Raw genomic sequence first — 19127 nt, forward strand, 5'->3', positions numbered from 1 at the left:
ACATTGCTTAAAGGAATGTAAATTGTTATAACCCTTTTGATTAGCAATTTGATAATCAAGGACTAGGAATGCTTCATGATCTTTGCCCCAGTAATTTTACTTCCACTCTGAGGAAGTATCTTTAAATAAAACTTCATGAATAAAGCAAAAGATGATAGATAGATAGATAGATAGATAGATAGATGACAGATAGATAGATAAAGAGAAAAAGAAAGAAAGAAAGGGAGGGAGGAAGGGAGGATCGGAGGGAGAAAAGTCAGTGAGAAACTGCTTTCTCCCTCAGCAGATTTGAAGTGAGGGAGTTAACTCTCTCCATATTTGGAAAAAGAACATTTTAGGCACTGAAACAGCCCCAAGGCGCTAAGGCAGAAGTATGGCTGGTGTATGGCCAGGCAAGAAGTAAGGAAACTTCAGAAGAAATTGCAGTAATCCAGGCAAGAAATGAAGGTATTATAGATTTGGCTCACTCACAGTGAAGGTGGTAAGCAGTCAGATTTGGATACATTTTGCAGGTATAGCCAATACATTTTCCTAAAGGAATAGATGTGAGGTGTGAGAGAAAGGCAAGCACTAAGAGTCATGCCAAGATTTTTAACTTCAGCTATTAGGGTGGGAAAAGCAGGGAGTAAAAATGTGAAGGGGAAATTCAATTTAGATTTGGATATTTTGAGTTTGAGGTGTGTATCAACCCAGTTTAAGATAATAACCAAGTCAAGTTGTGAGCCTGGGGTCCCTAGTGACTTGTGGGGAAGGTATAATCGTGAAAGTTGTCCGCGTATACCTAGTGTTTACAACCCTGAGACTGGATAAGAGCACAATGGAGAGCACGATGGTGAACAAGAAATGTCAGAAAAGGAGAGGTTAAGGATTTTTGTATCCTTTAGATAGGAGCAATGTTTTATTCACTACTCTGCCCTCAGTTTCTAAGAGTGCATGGCACAAAGTAGGTGTTTAACCGATACTTTTCGAATAAATGAAATAGTTCACTATGGCCTTGGGGTTAGGTAGGAAAGCAAATTAAGTCACGAGAGGTGATGAACTGGAATAGGCAGAGTTCATGAAATGACTTTGTAGTGACAGTGATAATTAGGTTCAACAGCAAAGGCAAGAGAGAAAAATAACAGGAAAAGGAAGCCGTGGTTAGAGAGAAGCTCTTAGATATCACTTTCTCCTTGAATCTTTTTATAATCAACTTATAAAACCTTCCCCCTTTTCTGGATCTGTCTCAGGGCACAAAACTTCTCCTCTTTTCCCAATATTGATCATATTTTCCAAGGCTATGATTGAGTCAAAAATAAAGGCAGCTTCCAAGTCACAGAGACAAAAAATGGATGCTGGAAGTTTGACATTTCTCCTTCATTTTCGTGGTTCATAGAGGTGCTGGAGAAGACTAGATGAAATTGAGAGACTCAATTTCAAGTCGGGAGTATATCCAAAATGTTTAGTAAAATAACTTGCACTTGGATGAATGGATGATTGAATGAATGAGTGAATGAACAAACTTAGGTGAGAACAGAGGCCAAGAGAGCAGAACTCAAGGAGAATATAGGGTTTATAACTGTTGGTGGCCCATAGGTCTGACCACAGGGCACAAGGGAATAAGGCAAGTAGGCCTGCAGTCAAAACGCTCCTAGGAAGTTAGCAAAGTAAGATACGAAGAGATAGGGCCTAACTGAAGGTCATCGTGAGCAGAAAGGAAGAATGTGAAGAAACTTTGAAATAAAAAATTACCAGTTTGATTGGTGATAAAAATAGGCTATGAGTAAATAATTCCAAGAACTTGGTATCATCTATAGCGTAAGGCGAGGAAGATGATAAGCTCAGTTTTGAAAACATATTTGACACAAGGGTAAGATGTGCAAGTAAAAGCCAGTAATATGTAACATTTTAATCCACTTATTTTACATGCCAAAGATTGTTCCAAGAACACATTACACCAATGGTCTCATTTATCATAATAACACAAGGATGTAGGAGCTATTATCATCTTTATTTTGCAGATGGAAAAACTGAAGGACAAGAATGAACAATCTGCCCAGTGTCACATAGTTATTAAGTGGCTGAACCAGGACTTGAACACCAAGAGGTTAAGGAACTTTGCCCAGGACCAGACATATTCATTATTTATTCAATAAATAACAAGTACCACTACATTCTAGAAATTGTTGCTGGTGCTAGGAATGGGAAGGGAGGGGGAAGAGCTGGTGGTGAACAAGACAGACATAATCACTACCAGCACAGATAAGTATGTAGGGTGAGTTAAAAAACAAAGTGAGAAGTTACAGTTTGGCATGGGGAGTGGGTAGCAAAAAAAGAATTCCAGAGGAAGGGAACAACATCATTAAGTACCTTGAGATGAGAGCCTGCAGTAGGGAACAGAGAGAGAGAGAGAGAAGAGCCTAGAAAAAATAAAAAGACTAATGTGGCTGGAGTGCTGAGAGCAGGACAGTTGGGAAAGCTGGAGACAATGAGAAGTATGAGGTATGGTAGAGGGTCTGGTGTCCATGATAAGGACCTTAGACTGTTTTCAGTAAGCAAAGGGAAGTCATTAAGAATTCAAGTAGAGTAGTGACTTGGTCAGATTTATATTTAAAAGAAAAAAAATTGACTCTGGCTACAGCATGGCAAATGGATCGGAATAAGCCAAAAGCAGTTCTGTTGGACCTCGATGGTAATCATTGCAGGACTTCAAACAATGGAGGTTGATTATACTAGAGTATGAAAAGGAGCCACAGGAAGGGAGAGGTCGCAAATCAAATTTTTAAAATTTTTTTAAAGATTTTATTTATTTTAGAGTGAGAGAGAGTGTGGGGCCTGGGGAGGGTGAGGCAGAGGGAAAGAAAACATTAAGTAGACACAGCACTCCGCACAGAGCCTAATACAAGATTTGATTCCCATGGACTCTGAGACCATGACCTGAGCCAAAATCAAGAGTTGGATGCGTAATCGACTGAGCCACACAGGCACCCCACAAATCCAATTTTTTAAGGTAGACACGTGTAGGTGATTTGGGTGTGTCAGAAGTATCTTAAGTTTCTGGCTTGAACTGAGTAAATGAATAGGATGCCCCTTACTGATCCAAGGGCTGTGAGAAGATGATTTTGGAGGGAATATGATATATAGGTTGAGTCTGACATGGCCCAGTCATCCAAATGAAAGTGTCACAAAGCCAGTTAGAAATATGAATTCAGAGCTCAAGAGCAAGATCAGGCTTGAGGAATGAGTTGGACCGTCTTTGGCAGAGGGTACCTGTACATGAGGGCTGGGTTATCCAAATACTTGGATAAATATTGGGTTATCCAATATAGCGAAGCTGCTTGTTAAAGAACCATCAGAAAAATGAGAGGAAAACTTTGAAATACGAGCAGAAGGAAGAGAATGCTACAGTGAGGGTGTGGTCAATAGTTTCCAACGCTAGAACGAGGTCTTGGAAGAGGAGGACTGAAACTTCAGAACTGCTTCGGGTGCGTGGAAGGAACAGAAGCCAGACCGGGGATGGGGGGGTGGGGCTGAGGAAAGGGACACGTGAGAATGTCCCGTGGGTAAGACACAACTGCAGTCCCAGCGGGGGAAAGACTTAAGGAGAGAAATATTTTTACATAAAGGAGAGACTTCAGCGTGTTCGAGTAACAGAAAAGCCAGAAGTGAAGGAAGGGTTGGAGGTAACCGAGGGAAAGAGGGACCCTCTCCAGCCCCCAGTCCCGGGAAAGCAGGACATCGAGAGCACCCGGAAGGGCAACTCGGCTTTGCGGCGGGAAGCCCGGAGCGGGTGGGGCTCCGTCCGATGTGACTCGGTCCCCTCGGCTTCCTAAAGACAGATTCGCTTTAAAGGACAGAAGAACCGTAAGACCGGAGAGCCCGGGGAGAGGACTGCAGAGCTCAGTAAAAAGAAGAGCCAGAAACGTGGCCTTGGGCGACCTCCGAGAAAGCAGTGTCAGAGTCACAGGAACGTTAGTCACGCCGTCGGGTTCCCCGCGCGGGTGCAGGAAAGGGCGCCGCGGCTGCAAACCGCGGCGGTGAGAAACAGCGGCGAAAAGACAGCGACCCGGGACGATGCCCGGGGGGGGGGGGCGGGGGCGGAGGAAGGCGGGCAGGTTGGGGGCGGGGTTCGTACTTCGGAGAGCCCCAGAGCAACCTCGGTCGAGACAGGTCATTGCTCGGGGATCCCCAGGGACCGAACAGGTTATCACGGCCTGGCTGCTGGGCGGCGCCCCGCGAGGCGCCCCAAGTCCCGGGGCCTACGTCCCCCGAGATCGAACAGTGGCACGGGCGGCCGCCAGGCAGCTCCACGGACTCTCGGACAGAAGAGGCCGCGGGCCGGGCAAACCCTTCCCAGCCCCGCGCCACAACGCCCGCGCGGCGCAGGGGCCCCGGATCCCGGCACGCGGCCCAGGCCCCCGGCTGCGGGGCGGCTGCAGAGCCTCCGCCACCCGCCCTCCCGGCTCGCCCGGCTCTGGCTCTCAGCCGCGTCCCAGACCTGGCGGCGCGTCGGCCACGTCCCCGCCGCGTTTTTGAAAGTTCCCGGGGCCTCAGGCGCTCAGGGGCCCGGGGCTCGGGGCTCGGGGTTCGGGCCCCCGCCGCCGCAGCCGCCCCAGAGCCCGCCGCTTGCTGCCACAGGGGCAGACAGGCGCGGGGGTTTCCACCGAACGGTCGACACGCGTCAGGAATTCCCCGAAGAGCCACACACAAGCCGCCTTCCTCCCGCCCGTTGCCACCGCCGGGTTTTATCCGCCAAAACCGCGAGGTGGGGCTCAGACCACTCCTCCCCCGCCCGTCCCTTCCCACCTTAGCCACCACCCAACTCCAGGCGGAACGCCTTCGCCTCGGCCGAAGGACCCCGAAGGCCTTCGGCAAGTTCCGCCTCCAGCGCGGGGGGGCGGGGCCGCTCGAGCTCCTCCGGGCCGAGCTCGGCTGTTTCCGTGCGCGGCCGCTGCGCACTCGGCACTGGGCGGCGCTGGCTGGCTCCCTGGCTGCGGCTCCTCAGTCGGCGGCGGCTGCTGCTGCCTGTGGCCCGGGCGGCTGGGAGAAGCGGAGTGTTGGTGAGTGACGCGGCGGAGGTGTAGTTTGACGCGGTGTGTTACGTGGGGGAGAGAATAAAACTCCAGCGAGATCCGGGCCGCGAACGAAAGCAGTGACGGAGGAGCTTGTACCACCGGTAAGAGGAGCAGGAGGAGGAGGCAGGAGCCGGAGAGAGCCGGGGGGACGGAGGGGGGACGGGGAGGCGCCGGACACCCGCGCTCGGGGCCTTCCCCTCGCAGGAGGGGCCGCGGTAAAGATGGAGCCTCCGCCCGAGCCCCACAACATCGCCGCCGCTCGCAGCGAACAAAGAATAATGGCGGCGGACTGGAGCCAGCGGCGGCCGGGGCGGCAGCGACTCTGCCTGCAGCCAGCGGCGGCGCTCATGGCGGGGGGCGGCGGGCGGCGGGCGGCGGGCGGCGGGCGGGGTGGGAGCCGGCGGCCGGGGGTGTGTGCGGGCGGCCGGCCGCGGCGAGCTGGCGCCCGCGTTCCCGCCGCCGCCGCCGGGCCGGGCGCGGAGCCGGGAGCCGGGAGCCGCCCCGGGGGAGGCCGCCCGCCGCCCGCCCGGCCCGGCGCTGCCCCCCGCGCCGCCCGTCCGCCCGCCCGGCCCCCGCCGCCCGCCTCGCCCCCGGCCTGGCGCGACCTGGCCCGACGGTCCGCCGGGGCAGCGCCGCCGGGGTGCCCGCGGGGGGTGGAGGAGGAAGAAGGCGACAGTTGAGGGCAGAGGAGGTGAAGGTGCCTGCCTTCCCGGTAGCCTCGGTGCCTGCCATGCCCGCTTCGCGAGGGGAAGCGCTGCAACGTCTGACCTACTCTTCTCTCCACGCTCTTTGTGCAATAAAGTTCGGAACCAAAGGTTTCCTCTCGTGCTGTATTTTATTCGTGCCCTTTCCCCCCGCTCCCACCCCACTGGGGAGACACTGTTTTCTCTTCTTTTCTGCTTAGTTGACATGACGAGAGCCGTGCTTTTAAAGATAATTTTTGACTCTCTCCCTCACTCTTTTTTAAGTCAGTCGTCAGTCCTGGAAATGCATTCTTTGGGGAGGAAGGCGGGTGCTAAGAAAAACAGATTTGTAAAACTTTTTTAAAAAGCTGTTGGGATCCTGTAAAAGGGAAGCTGGTGTTTGAAAACAGTTTCGGTTTTAACCCTTTTCAATAAGGTAGTAATCCTTGAGAGCTATCATTCTGAAACACTTCTTTGAAACGAAGGGTAGCCGACTCACTTTTGTTTTGCCTCACTTTGGGGGTTAGGGGTAACCGAGTTTGGGTCCTCTGGATCTCCCACCCCCTACCAAGGTTCCCACGTTTCTGTCTAAACTTAAATAAGAGATGGATTAATACTAATTCTAAAAATAGGCATTTAAAAGTATCCAGTGTTTGCCTTCCAGGCAAGAAGTAACTCCGGCGGGGACCGACCATAGTTTAAGCCACAAGGCTTATTTTTTCTTTGCCTGTTGGGAAAAAGGAACGGCAGAGAAGTCACTGACACATTAAAGATTAAAAGACAGTTTTGAAAGGACCTGGAATATGACCTATTTAAGTTTGTGATAGCTTCCTAAGAAGTTAGAATTTTATCCTAGCCTTAGCTTGCATCGGTTCAGCCTTCTAAAGGGTTGGTGTAAAAGATACTTTGGTTGTCAGCTCTTGAAATCTTTTTACACTCACGGCTCATTTCCTGCTTTAAAAGCAAAGCCAAAACAGTTATTTTAGGTGGTGCAAAAAGATGAACAAGTTATTCGTTGTAAGAATACTCTCGTAGTAGGATGGCATAGTGATGGATACATACAAGGTTTCTTAAGAATAAATACTGATTGATAATAGAAGCCCTGTCTTTTGGTTTTTCTGTATCCAAGTCACTTTTTCAAAACTACTTTACTCTACTGTAAGTCATTAAAAAACAACAACAACAAAAAACATTTTAACAATATGTTATTGCTGAGAAACTTCATTAAGATGCAGTTAAGAGTGCTTACATAAGGATTGGGGAGGTGATTTTATTTACCAACACTGAAGTAGTTACAGTATCGAAGATGCCATAGATTACTGTTTTTCCTTTGATTTTCGCAGGCCAGCATCAGTTGAGTAGAATATTTTTCCCTTACACAGACTATGCCAGTGACTCTTTTTTTGTGTGAATTTAAAGGGAAAGAATTTTTTTTCAGATGGATTTTTTCTTGTCTTATCCAAAGGTCTTTTAAATTTTGTTTTATTCATAGAGTCATAATCTGTAATTCTTAGCAGTTCCAAGTGGAATGTTTCAGACTTTTATATTCATTAATTTTTGAATGTTCACTTGGAGCATGGTTATAACTTATACTTATGTCACTTCTCAGGGAATCACGAAAAATTACAGTTAAATCTGTACTCTTTTTTTTTTTTAAGTGGTTACATCTATTCAGAAAGTAAATAAAAAATCTTTGACCCAGACTGAAAAATGTTAAAGGGCCACTTCTTGTTCAATTTTAAAATTCTGGTGATACCCCTTTTTGAATGATTTTCCCCCCATGTAAGAACCTAGGGGAACTTAGAAACCTGATTCATAATATGGTACCTTCCTTTTCCTGCTTTTGAAATTAATTTTCCTGATTATATCTGACTAATAGAAATTTTCATTTTTATAGACAAGTAGCTTTATTTTATAATCTCCCATCCTAAAGCATTGGGTTTTACTTTTTGGATATAATGTGGTTATAATAAAACCAAGTATGCCCTCTTCACCTTATTTTAATAGTTTTAGTCATTTTTTTCCACAGTAGAAAAAATTGTAACATAATGGCTTTCAGTGTATCGCTGAAATTTATAATTCAGTTTATTCCATAAAATAATTTAGCAAATATGGTTATATAGACTTGCTTATAACAGCCTGTGTCAGTCTTTTACAAGCATGTGCTTCTTGATGTACAGTGTTGCTTCCAGTGATGGCTTTTTTATTGAATACTTATGCCTCTAATCTGAATTTAAGAATATACTAGATAATCTGGGAATGGAAAAAATGCAAGGGTTTTTTTTCCTTACTCATGTGTGAACTCATCTGTACTGCAGAATCACTTGAGGCAGTAGTTGGTCGTAATTCAAATATTTAGTTGCCTGCGACAGAGAATGTAGTTAGTGGAAAGAGCATTGGGTTTGGACTTAAAGGCCTGGGTTTCATTCCTTCTGTTGCCACTGCTATCATGTGTCTACCCCTCAAGAAATTTTGTGACCTGTGGGAGTTTCTTAATCTTTCAACTTTGGTTTCCTTATCTGTTAAATTAGAATACCACCTACTTTATAGGGCTGTGCGATAAATTATAAAGTACCTCCTTAGGGACTTCATGATAGCTATTCATTTTAAAGCTTTTTTAACTTCTTGGCTGTGGGACCTTAAGTAAATTTCTTCTCCGTTCCTCAATTTCCTTGGTCACAAATATACTATACCTACGTCATAGAAATGTAGGTGTTATATAATATACATATTAAATGCCTAGCATTTCACAAGTGTTCAACAAACATTTCCTATAATTTTAAAATTATTCATTATTACTACATTTAATACACCCAGCCAGAAACTGCAACAAATCCAGAGATGAATTACACTGTTTTATCTCTACCCTCAAGGAACTTTTGGGGACACGATGACTAATGAGACAGAATATATGTCATAAGAAAGCAATCAAAGGAGAGATCACCCTTGGTGAAATAATGGAAGAAAGGAAGATTATATATTTATATTTCCAATTTTATTTTTTTAATAAGTAATTCATTCAGGAAGTCCGTAACTCAAAGCATATAAAATGTAATACAGCAGATTGTCATGTGATACACCCTCGTGCTCATTCCCATTGCCCAAGTGTTAACCAATTTTTTCTTTGTCCTTTCAGAGGTAATTCTATCCATATAAAAGCAAATACTCTGTGTTCCCCACCCTGTGCCCACACTTTTTTTTTTTTTAAACAAATGATAGTATACTATATACACTCTTCTATATCTTCCCTTTTTTTTCACTTAAAATGACTTGGCCATTGGTTTGTATCAGTACATAAAGAGCTTCACTTTTTTTTAATGAGGCATCTTATTGTATGGATATACCTGTATTTAGTAACCAGTTAGTAAGTTGATTTTATTTTTAGGTCTTGTATGACCTTTTAAGCGAGGAGCTTCTGTCATTATGTCTTTATTTCTTTTGAATGAGAAATACCAGTTTCTGACAGGAAATGGTTATTTGAACTGCCTTGTTACTTTTTAAGCTCTAGTTTTTAAAAGTTTTAGTGAAATGATTCAGATGTGCATAAAAAGGCAAGTGTGTAAGAGTTAATTCACAAACTGTGTTGTCTGAATTTAACTCTTTTTGTTAAGATTCTTGTGCCTTGAACAGACTTCCTTTTATTGCAGCCCAAAAAAGTGTCTATAGTTTTTTTTCTAAATGAGAAAGAACATCTCATATAGTCCAGTCTTTTTTTTTTTTTTTTTTAAGCAGACTATTCTCATGCAGTATTACTGCCCAGCAGTGCTGATTAGGGTGCAGCTTTTTCCCTGGTGGTTGTTTTTTTTTTTTTTTTTCTTTTTTAATTTCGCTTCTCATGATTTTCCAGTATTTCTTAGTGTTATTGTCAGTGAGTTTTATATTTGATACCTAGGTAAATAGCAATAAATAATAGCTAATAATATATAAATGGCAAGAAATAAATGAGTTTCACCTATATGCTTGAGTACTTAGACTTTACTGCTTAGGTGATTGTGTGTGTGTGTGTGGGGGCGGGGTGTGTGTAAGTCCCTGGTCAGCCAATTGGACAAAGTAATACTCAGTTCAACTAGAACACAAAACAAGTTTCAGTACCTTTCTCTTTCTTTTTGGCTGTTAAGTAGCATTTAACTAAAGTACATTTTACATGCAGTTAGTATATTTATCTTTAAAATACAAATTCTGTAAGTGTTTTAAGTTGATTAAACTTAGAAAATGATAACTAATAATCCAGCAGTAGGGACATACATAAGTCTCTTATCTCTCAAAAAAAGCCATTAAATGAAACTCTTGTGGTATATTTCATTTTCTGTATGCTCAAGCTGACAGTTACATGTGTGAAAGTTCTTAGTGTAAGAATATTGTCTTACTAATATTTTCATGATTTATAGTATTTTATATAAAATACTGACATATTTGGTTTTTACCTGCTCAGAGACTAAAATGTTTACAAAGCAATCATCTTTACGGATTTGAGGGGATGGAGATCCATAATTGAAATCTGTAAAGGCAGAGAATTTTCCTTCTAGAACCTATCTGTGGGAACCAGGGGCTTAAATGATTTCTCACAGTATCCTGGAATCAGTAAATTGTCTTCTGTGGTAGAGGTAAAGATCATGAACTAAAGGGACAAACTCATAATGTGAAAATGACTGTTTTCCTCTGCCAATTTTATATGCTCAATCATGATAGAAGAGCTTAATCCTAGTCAGCCTCTGAAGCTATAAGAAGAAAGATGGTTTTAAACTTATTCTATATTGATAGCTATCAGTATTGTTTTTTGAGACATGTTTGAAACCTGGATAAAGAGTAGCTGTTGGATTTTCTTACTCAGAATGCTTCTCTCCCCTTAATAAATATATATACTCTGTTTTGCGTTCTTAGCTCTGCCAGATATGGCCCTGTTGAGATGTATTTTGTTATATTTCACCTAGAGTCTTGCTCACCTGACTTCTAGGTTATCAAAAAGAAGGGAGGGGGTGAGGCAAGTCTTTCATATTCTGGTGTTTATTCAAGCAGATAAGTGAAAGAGGCTATTTTACACCTCCAAAGCTAAAAAAATTACCTTTAATATGTAATCAGTTCTTGGGGCTTAGTGACATGAATTTCAACTTAAAAAGTACCACTCCTTGATAAACTTTTAATTGCCTGAGTTGCTTTTTCTTATGGTTGAGTTGAAATAATAAGGGAGTTTACTGTGAATGAGATAGGCCGTCTGAACAAAAATGAAAAGCAGTTTTCTGGGGTGTCTGGGTGGTTCAGTGGGTTAAAGCCTCTGCCTTTGGCTCAGGTCATAATTCCAGAGTCCTGGGAACAAGCCCCACATTGGGCCCTCTGCTCAGCTGGGAGCTTGCTTCCCCCTTTCTCTCTCTCTGCCTGCCTCTCTGCCTGCTTGTGATCTCTGTCAAATAAATAAAATCTTAAAAAAAAAAAAAAAAAAAGGAAAGGAAAGCAGTGTTCTTTCTGCGGTTGAATTAAAATAGAAAATTATGATCTCTGAATAATCTAATAAACAGCACAGTTTAGAGAGTGAGAGATCTGAGGGATTGATGGTGAGTTTTTTGCCAAAAGACTAGAAGTAAAGACTGATACTTTGTTACAGAAGAGAGAATTAAGTAGAAACTTAAAATTGCTAAAAATGACCTTGGTGTAGTAGTAAAGGATAGATCTGAAAGTTGATGGTAATAGGAAATTTTTTTCCCAAAGGTTAGTGAATCTTTTCTGAAACTACGATTTCTCTCTTCAATTTTAATAGTATTTCTAATGAGCTGGTTATCTGGGTTTCTGGCTATAATTATATGATGGTATAGATGTAACTAAAAATGCTTGTAATTTAGCCAAAGCTGAATAACCATTATTTCTGAGGGTTGTTATCCCTGTTTCTGTAGATGATTGGCAAATAGGGGACTCAGAAGTGCGTTATCACTGAAGTGAAAATTGCTATTTGTTCCGAACTATTTGTACTCCTGAAGGAGTATCATTTCCTTGAAAGTATCAGTAGCAGCTTTGTTTGCTATGACCAGTAATACTAATGCTTTGGTTTAATTTACTGTCGTTTATCAGTCTAGTCATTTATTTGGTGAACATTTATTGACCATTGACTTTATACTAAGCGAAATAATTGTAAGAAAATTTATTCAGGTAAGGATTTTTATAGATATTAAATGAGGTGTTGTGCTAGTTGCTTGTAAACAGTGAAACCTGAGTGTGTCGCTTCTGCCCTCGGGGAACCTACATGTGCTATAGTGGCGAGGACAAAAGGAGTGTAAGGAAGGATGTAGGCATGGCGCAGTGTCAGTTCTTCACTACTGTCTGTGTAGTAGGCACAGAAAATGTATTTGTTTAATAAATGATTCCCTCTTGGGAAGGTCACAGCTTTGAAAGGCAGGAATTTAGTGAGGAAAAGTTTTATGAGAAAAAATATAAATTGAATACTAAAGAACTTGGTTGGGTAGTGATAGTATCTTCTAGGCAGTAGCAAGGACAACAAAGATGAAGACATGGAAGTAGAGTGAGGTAAAAATCAAGATACCGCAACTTGCCGTGAAACATTTTGATTTGAAGTACCATATTTTGAGATTTGTTATGAACAGTTTATTATGATGTCTTTATGGGTATTACTCATAAACTCTACTATACTGGGGAATTCAAACTTAACACACTTTTGCCATTGAGGGAGTAGTAACTCCTTCATTTTTTACAGATGACTAAACTGAGCCCTGGAGAGCTTAAACGATTTATTTGCTGGTAGAGCCTTTTCTCTGAACAAGACATAACAGTAAGCATAGTTTTCATCACTGTTTTTCTAGCATTATCTCTTTTGAAGAAAGTTTTCATGTTTCTGGCTTTATTGGTGATTACTAGGATTTCTGTTCCTAAACAGTAATAGTTTAGGTTTATAAAATTTCACTTGGAAGGAGTATTCTAGCCAAGGTATTAAAAAAATACATTGGTTTCATTATCTTACTAATTAGATCTACATCAATAGGAGAGATGCCTGACTGGCTCAGTCAGTAGTTTGTTGACTCCTGATCCAAGGGACATGAGTTCCAGCCCCACATTGGCCATGGAGCTTATTTTAAATAAATAAATAAATAAGTAAATAAATAAATAAATAAATGTATAAATATATAAATAAATATTTTCTTAATCTGCTTCAGTAGATAGATTACCATAAATAGCCAGCTCATGCTTTATTTTTTTCCATAATTCATTGTATATCTTTCATTTCGAACTGGGATTTTATGGTTTTAAATCATTGTTATTAAATATCTGTTTGAAGGGAATTGGTAGGCAACCTGGTTATAAAAATTAGTTTATACTTGCCCAGCTCTGTGTGTGTGTGTGTGTGTGTATCTTTTTATAGAACACATATTTTATCTCTTGTTAGCTTGAGAGCTCTTTGAGAGAAAATTTCTTGTCTGTTTTAAACTCTAGTCCCCATAGTTTTTGGCAGAACACTTATTATGTAATAGGCACAGAAAATGTATTTGTTTAATGAATGATTCCCTCTTGGGAGGGTCACAGCTTTGAAAGGCAGGATTAAAAACAGTCCCCCTGTAGGGATGCACCAAGTAAAGGAAGCAGACATACATGCTTCAGACAGTTAAAACTAATTGAAATTACAGATTTTTTTTTTTTAAGATTTTATTATTTACTTGACAGATAGAGATCATAACATAGGCAGAGAGACAGACAGAGAGCGAGCAGGGAAGCAGGCTCATTGCTGAGCAGAGAGCCTCATGCGGGACTTGATCCCAGGACCCTGGGATCATGACCTGAGCTGAAGGCAGAGGGTTAACCCACTGAGCCACCCAAGTGCCCCCAGATTTATTTTTTAAAAAGCCAAGGAAATTAGGCTCATTTTTCCATAGCTTAAAAAGAAGCTTTTCTACTTAAAGTTTTCATTACACTCTGATGCTTTACCAGTCCTTCTTGCCTCTGAGACATGAGAAATGGCATGAGAGTGTATTATTAATCAAAACGACCTTACCAGAAATCACTACCAGGTTGGGGGGAAAAAAAAAATAGTACATCACTGATTGGACTTGTTTTTGATTCTTTCAGGAATAAAGATACCTAAACTTGAAGTGAATATTTTATCAGAACTATACATAAAGTCTTTGCTATTGTCTGCATGTAATTTATCAGCTTTGTAGCTTTACCATGGCTAAGTTTTAAATGTAGTCCAATATATTCTTGGTGCCTTAGGTGCTTTGGCTTTTTCTAGCAAGCAAAACATAATAAAAATGCTTAGCCAAAAAAAAGGCTTAGCATGTGGCTTAATTATCCATGCCATTCCATTGCCAAATACAAAGAATTCTTCGCACTTTATAATACTGGAGGTTACGTGGTATACCTCTGCAGTCTTATAAACTCCTTGCAAATCTCTTAACATGTCTAATTCTCCATCTGTGAAGTGAGAGCTAAAACCAGGATTCCTGTTTTATAACTCCTCCTGTAACACGTGCTGTCTCATTTCAGGAAAAGTGAATTGTCACTCTTCCATGTCTAATTTGTAAATAATTCACCAAAAATAGCATTTTACAATATAGTTCAAAATAGACCTGTCAAAATAATGAATGTTAACTTTATAAACACCCTTGGATATTCATTTTCCATTTGAATTTAGTGATTTTCACATAGTTCCTCTGGTTTTATTGAGCAAATGGAATAGTAGACTTTAAATATTTAACTTCAAGGCATAACTTTTGTGGGTCCTTACAGTTTTAGCATTGAGCTAGTTTATGAATCAGAACTTAAAATATGAAGACAGTTTCACTCTTTAGTCAACACAGAAATTGCTTTTCTATAAGTAACTGCTCGTAGGAGGTGTATAATCCTCTTTTCTTAAAAAAAAAAAAATCATCTCCAAAAAAAATCGGTTTAATAGAACTTCATATAGGAAGTTTATGTAGGATCACATCTTTGAAATGCTTAAGGTGTGAAAAGCTGTAAACATAGTATTGGATGAGAAAGAAAGGAAATTGGGAAGGAAATGGGATAAAATGTTATTGTCTAAAATAATGCACAGTCATGGTTGCTGCCTTGCTAAGCAACACTGTCTCTTGGTGACCAGATACATGAAGACTTGTTTGAGAGCTGTGAGTAGTCCGTCTTCCTTGAAGGCAACAAGGCAAATACATTTGCTAGTACTTAGAAAATAATGACTTTGATTTGAGAAAGCATTAAAGCTTTTCTCTTGAAAGTTACTATAGAATTAGTCACGTGTTATAGGATGGCTGTCATCATGCAGTACATTTCAATAAATCACATAATATTTTTCTAATTCACTTCTATAAATCACATATTTTTCTAATTCACTTCTGTTAAAATATTTCTTTGAGAACAGTGTCTTTTTTTCTGATTTTTTAACTATTATTTTAATTTTTTTTAATTAACATATAATGTATTCTTTGCCCCAGGGGCATGGGTCTGTGAATCATCAGATTTACACATTTCATAGCACTCACCATAGCACATACCCTCCGTAATATCCATAACCCAGCCACCCTATCCCTACCTCCTCACCCCCTAGCAACCCTCAGTTTGTTTTGTGAGATTAAGAGTCCCTTGTGGTTTGCCTCCCTCTTTCTTGTAGCACATGCTACATATTTTAAAATAATTTATTAAAAATAGCATCCAAATACTGTGGTGATTACAGAAGTGCAATAAATTGTAAAATATGAATATTGAACTTAAAGCAGTTTCTCTCAGTTCAATCCAGTGAATAAGTCAGGGAATTAACTTTATTAAATAACATTGAAAAGTTTCCCTGTTACTGTATGTTGCCTTTTTTGGTGGTAGTGGTTGGGTGATACTGATATTTACTATTAATACAAAGAATTTATTAAAATATATACACAAATTTTTAGGCTTTTATTTTTCTTTTGTAAATGTTTAAATCTCGAGTTCAAATCACGCAATTAACTTCAGTTACAACTTTTCTTGCCTTTAATATCTAGACTATAGGCAGAAATACGGATTTATTCTCCTAATTAAGGGAGGGAGAATTTGGTAGGAGCACAGAGTAAACTTTTTGAAAACTCTGTCAGAATTTACACCAGTTTATTTTAGCTTATCACATATCCTCTCCATACTCTCTCTCAGAAATGTATTTAACTTCATTTTGATAGTGTGTGATTAATCTAGTTTAATAAAATTTTAGAATTGAAGTTGGTATCTGTGTTGCAGGGTGTGTGTGTGTAATGTACAGGTACACATACCTACACATTATGTATACACATGCAACATTGAATCAGCTGTTTTCCTTTCGGGTTTCAGTGAAGATATGCTAAATTTATTACCCCAAGACTATTTATTATTAGCATCAGAAACCTGGAGCATTGCTAAATTTCCAGTATTGATTGCATACACCTCAGTTGCTCTAGATTAAGCATATGGTAAGTGACAACTATTTCCAAGTTAACAACACCCAAAAATGTACAGGGGTGGGGGGTGGGGGATAGAGGGAAAAAGGCAGTGCCACATAGTTACTGATTCTTGGAAAGCCAAAGTCTGTTGTGTAACACCTGGACATTTTGTAACTATTTAATAAACTAATCATAACACTTTAGAAAATTAATCAAGTCCTGTTGGAGTTGAGAATGTGTTAGCAATGCTTTGAGTCAGTTATATTATCTTAAAAACTAAATAAGAGGTAGAAAATATGTACAAGATATTCTGTACCACTCATGGCTGTTTCTAGGTATACTTCTGTAAAATATTTTTAGTACTGTATTTGACTCTGACAACAAAATAGTCATATAGTTTTAAAATCATGTACCCAAATGTTCCTTTTGCTATGGTTACCCTAGAGACCTTAGATTTCTGCTTGTGTGATTTCCTTAAATCCCTGGGCTTTTGAGTTTCGGAGGAGTCAGCCACTTGCTAGGGTGTAGGGGGAGGTTTTTTCTCATTTTTATAATGAAGATCATTTACATTTTTAACAATCACAGTATTCATATGTTCCATTAGTTATGGATGCATTATTCTTCAGTCAAAATTCTTAGTTCATTTCTCTGAATATGGTAGTTATCCATCTCATCCTAAACTGGATTGAGATTTAGATTTAAGGGATTAAAAAGTAAACTAGGTTGTGAGGGGTAGATGGGTTTATTTTTTATAAACTTGAATAGAATGTTTAGGATCCTGTGGACTGGGGCACTTCCTAAAGTCAGAATATTTCAGGAGGAAAGAACAAGGTAAAGATCTACAGCATTCGTTTCTTTTGTTTAATGATTTTTAGCAGAAAGTGAGAATATGGGCTTGCTTTCTTGTTGATGAGCTTTGGTTAACTTGGTAGAGGCAGGTAGGTATGGAAATAGTACTTCCAGAAATTGTCCGTGATTTGGTATAGTTCTGTATAGGTGTTTAGTAGGTGAATTAAAATGCTACTTTAGCAACAAGATTTTCACTTGTTAGCTTTAAAAATATTGAAAAATCCCCCCAGCATCCTTCTCAGGTTGCTTTTTATTTATTTATATGTATGTTTGTTTATTTTGGGGGGAGGGGTAGAGGGAGAGAGAATTTTTTTTTTTTTTAATTTATTTGACAGAGATCACAAGTAGGCAGAGAGGCAGGCAGAGAGAGAGGGGAAAGCAGGCTCCCTGCTGAGCAGACAGCCCAATGCGGGGCTCGATCCTAGGACCCTCAGATCATGACCTGAGCTTAAGGCAGAGGCTTTAATCCGCTGAGCCACCCAGGCTCCCCGGGAGAGAGAATCGTAAGCAGGCTCCACACTCTACATGGTGCCCAGTGTGGGGCTTAATCTCACAACCCTGAGATCATGACCTAAGCCAAAGTCAAGTCAGACACATAACTGACATGCCACCCAGGTACCCTTCAGCTTTATTTTATATGCAGTACTTCTCACCATCTGATTTATTACACACTTCACCTGCTTTCTCTTCCCTGCTCCACACACGGGAATGTAAGTTGCACAAAGTTTTAAAAATTAATATTGTATATTTCTTTTTCCCCAGTAATTTGACAGTGCCTGAAATATAAGTTCTCAGATATGATGACCTAATACAAGTGTAATATATATAATGCCACTTGTTAAAACTGAAGATATTGTTGGTTTTATTTAAAGTTACTAGTGGTGAATTCTCTCAGGATATGTTGCCATATAGAGTAGAAGTAAAATTCATTGCGATATGAAAGTTCTAAACAGTTACTTTAAAGAGACATTATTTTCAATTTTCATTTTTTCCTAGTAGGCAGTTGCTGATTGCTTTTTGAGTGACTTTTCTGTTAACATTTGTCCTCTCTCCTTCCTTCTATATAGAATCTGGCACTAGCCACTGATTCACTCATTTCTCTAAAGGCATACTAACGTAAGCCTTTGCTCATACCATTTTTCTGATCAGAGAAGTTACCCTCCTTCCCCAGATTTATGGTGCTGTGTCCATTCTCAGTGCTGCTTTGGAATTCCCCCCACTCTCTTTACTATTGCAGAACGTTTTCGATTCTTTTAAATGTCACGGAAGCACTCATTTGACACTTTACTGAGAGGTTTATCTAAACTACATTCTAAGGTTTTAAATACTGTCTTTACTGTGTAAAGGGTACAAAAGTGGTACAGTCTTAGGGAAGTTTCTTGAAGCTTTCTAAGATGGGAAGGAAAAACTCTGTCCTCTGAAAATTAACAAAAGGGGACTGTAAAACTATTTAATAACGAACAATAGTTGTGACCAGATCAATGTAATGCGTAAAAGAGTTGTTCTCCAACATGTGAGAGAATCTTTATTGACTAGTAGTCTGGTCTTGTAGCATTTTTTAAAGGTACTGCTAATTATGTCAAGTTGTATTGCATTCTCATGATTTTGTAAATCAGTAAGTGGTGATAGCTCTGTATTAATCCAAGATCAAGAGGCTAGATGACCTATTCTTAGTGAATCTGTCTTCTTTTACTGTCTACATATATTACTATAGAGTAAAAGGAAATACTTCATTTATTATATATACTATTTTATTAAGTGGCCTGCATAATTATCTTTGCGTACATACATCTTGTGTCATTTCCTAGGATCAGAGCATATAAAATTGGACGAGCTCTTTAATTCATCTTCCTAGTTTTTACAGATGAGGAAACCTAAAGCACAAAAAGTTTAATTTTTCCAATGATCACTTGGTGACAGATCCAGCTTTCTACCAAGTGTTAGGCTCTCTTTCCCCACTACTCACAGCAGCATTGTTTCTTTCTTTCAGTAACTCTAAGAACCACTTCACTTTTTATTTTTCATATTAAGAGGGATAACTCTAAAGAGCATTACATAGCAAAATGACACTTATCTTTGTGAATTGGTTTAAACATTTTGTTTCCTTTACGCATGATACTGTTTTGAAATTTATTATAAATATATGGTTTCCAAAGGATTATGTTAATATT

General features: G+C 40.2%; 1 protein-coding gene across 6 annotated transcripts in view; it reads left to right on the forward strand.

The window, feature by feature from the left end:
• The first annotated feature begins 4954 nt into the window (after positions 1-4954).
• CREB1 (cAMP responsive element binding protein 1) overlaps positions 4955-19127 on the forward strand; it is a 58772-nt gene continuing 44599 nt past the window's right edge. For 2 of the 6 annotated variants that reach the window (XR_004288497.1, XM_032354582.1), the window contains exon 1: positions 4962-5155. The gene's annotated coding sequence lies outside the window, so the exon portion shown is untranslated. Of the gene's footprint in view, positions 5156-19127 lie in introns of all 6 variants that reach the window. The other 4 variants (XR_004288496.1, XM_032354578.1, XM_032354579.1 and 1 more) reach the window with 3 other exon arrangements.

The sequence above is a fragment of the Mustela erminea genome, chromosome 8, assembly GCF_009829155.1.
Source record: "Mustela erminea isolate mMusErm1 chromosome 8, mMusErm1.Pri, whole genome shotgun sequence".
NCBI lineage: Eukaryota > Metazoa > Chordata > Mammalia > Carnivora > Mustelidae > Mustela > Mustela erminea.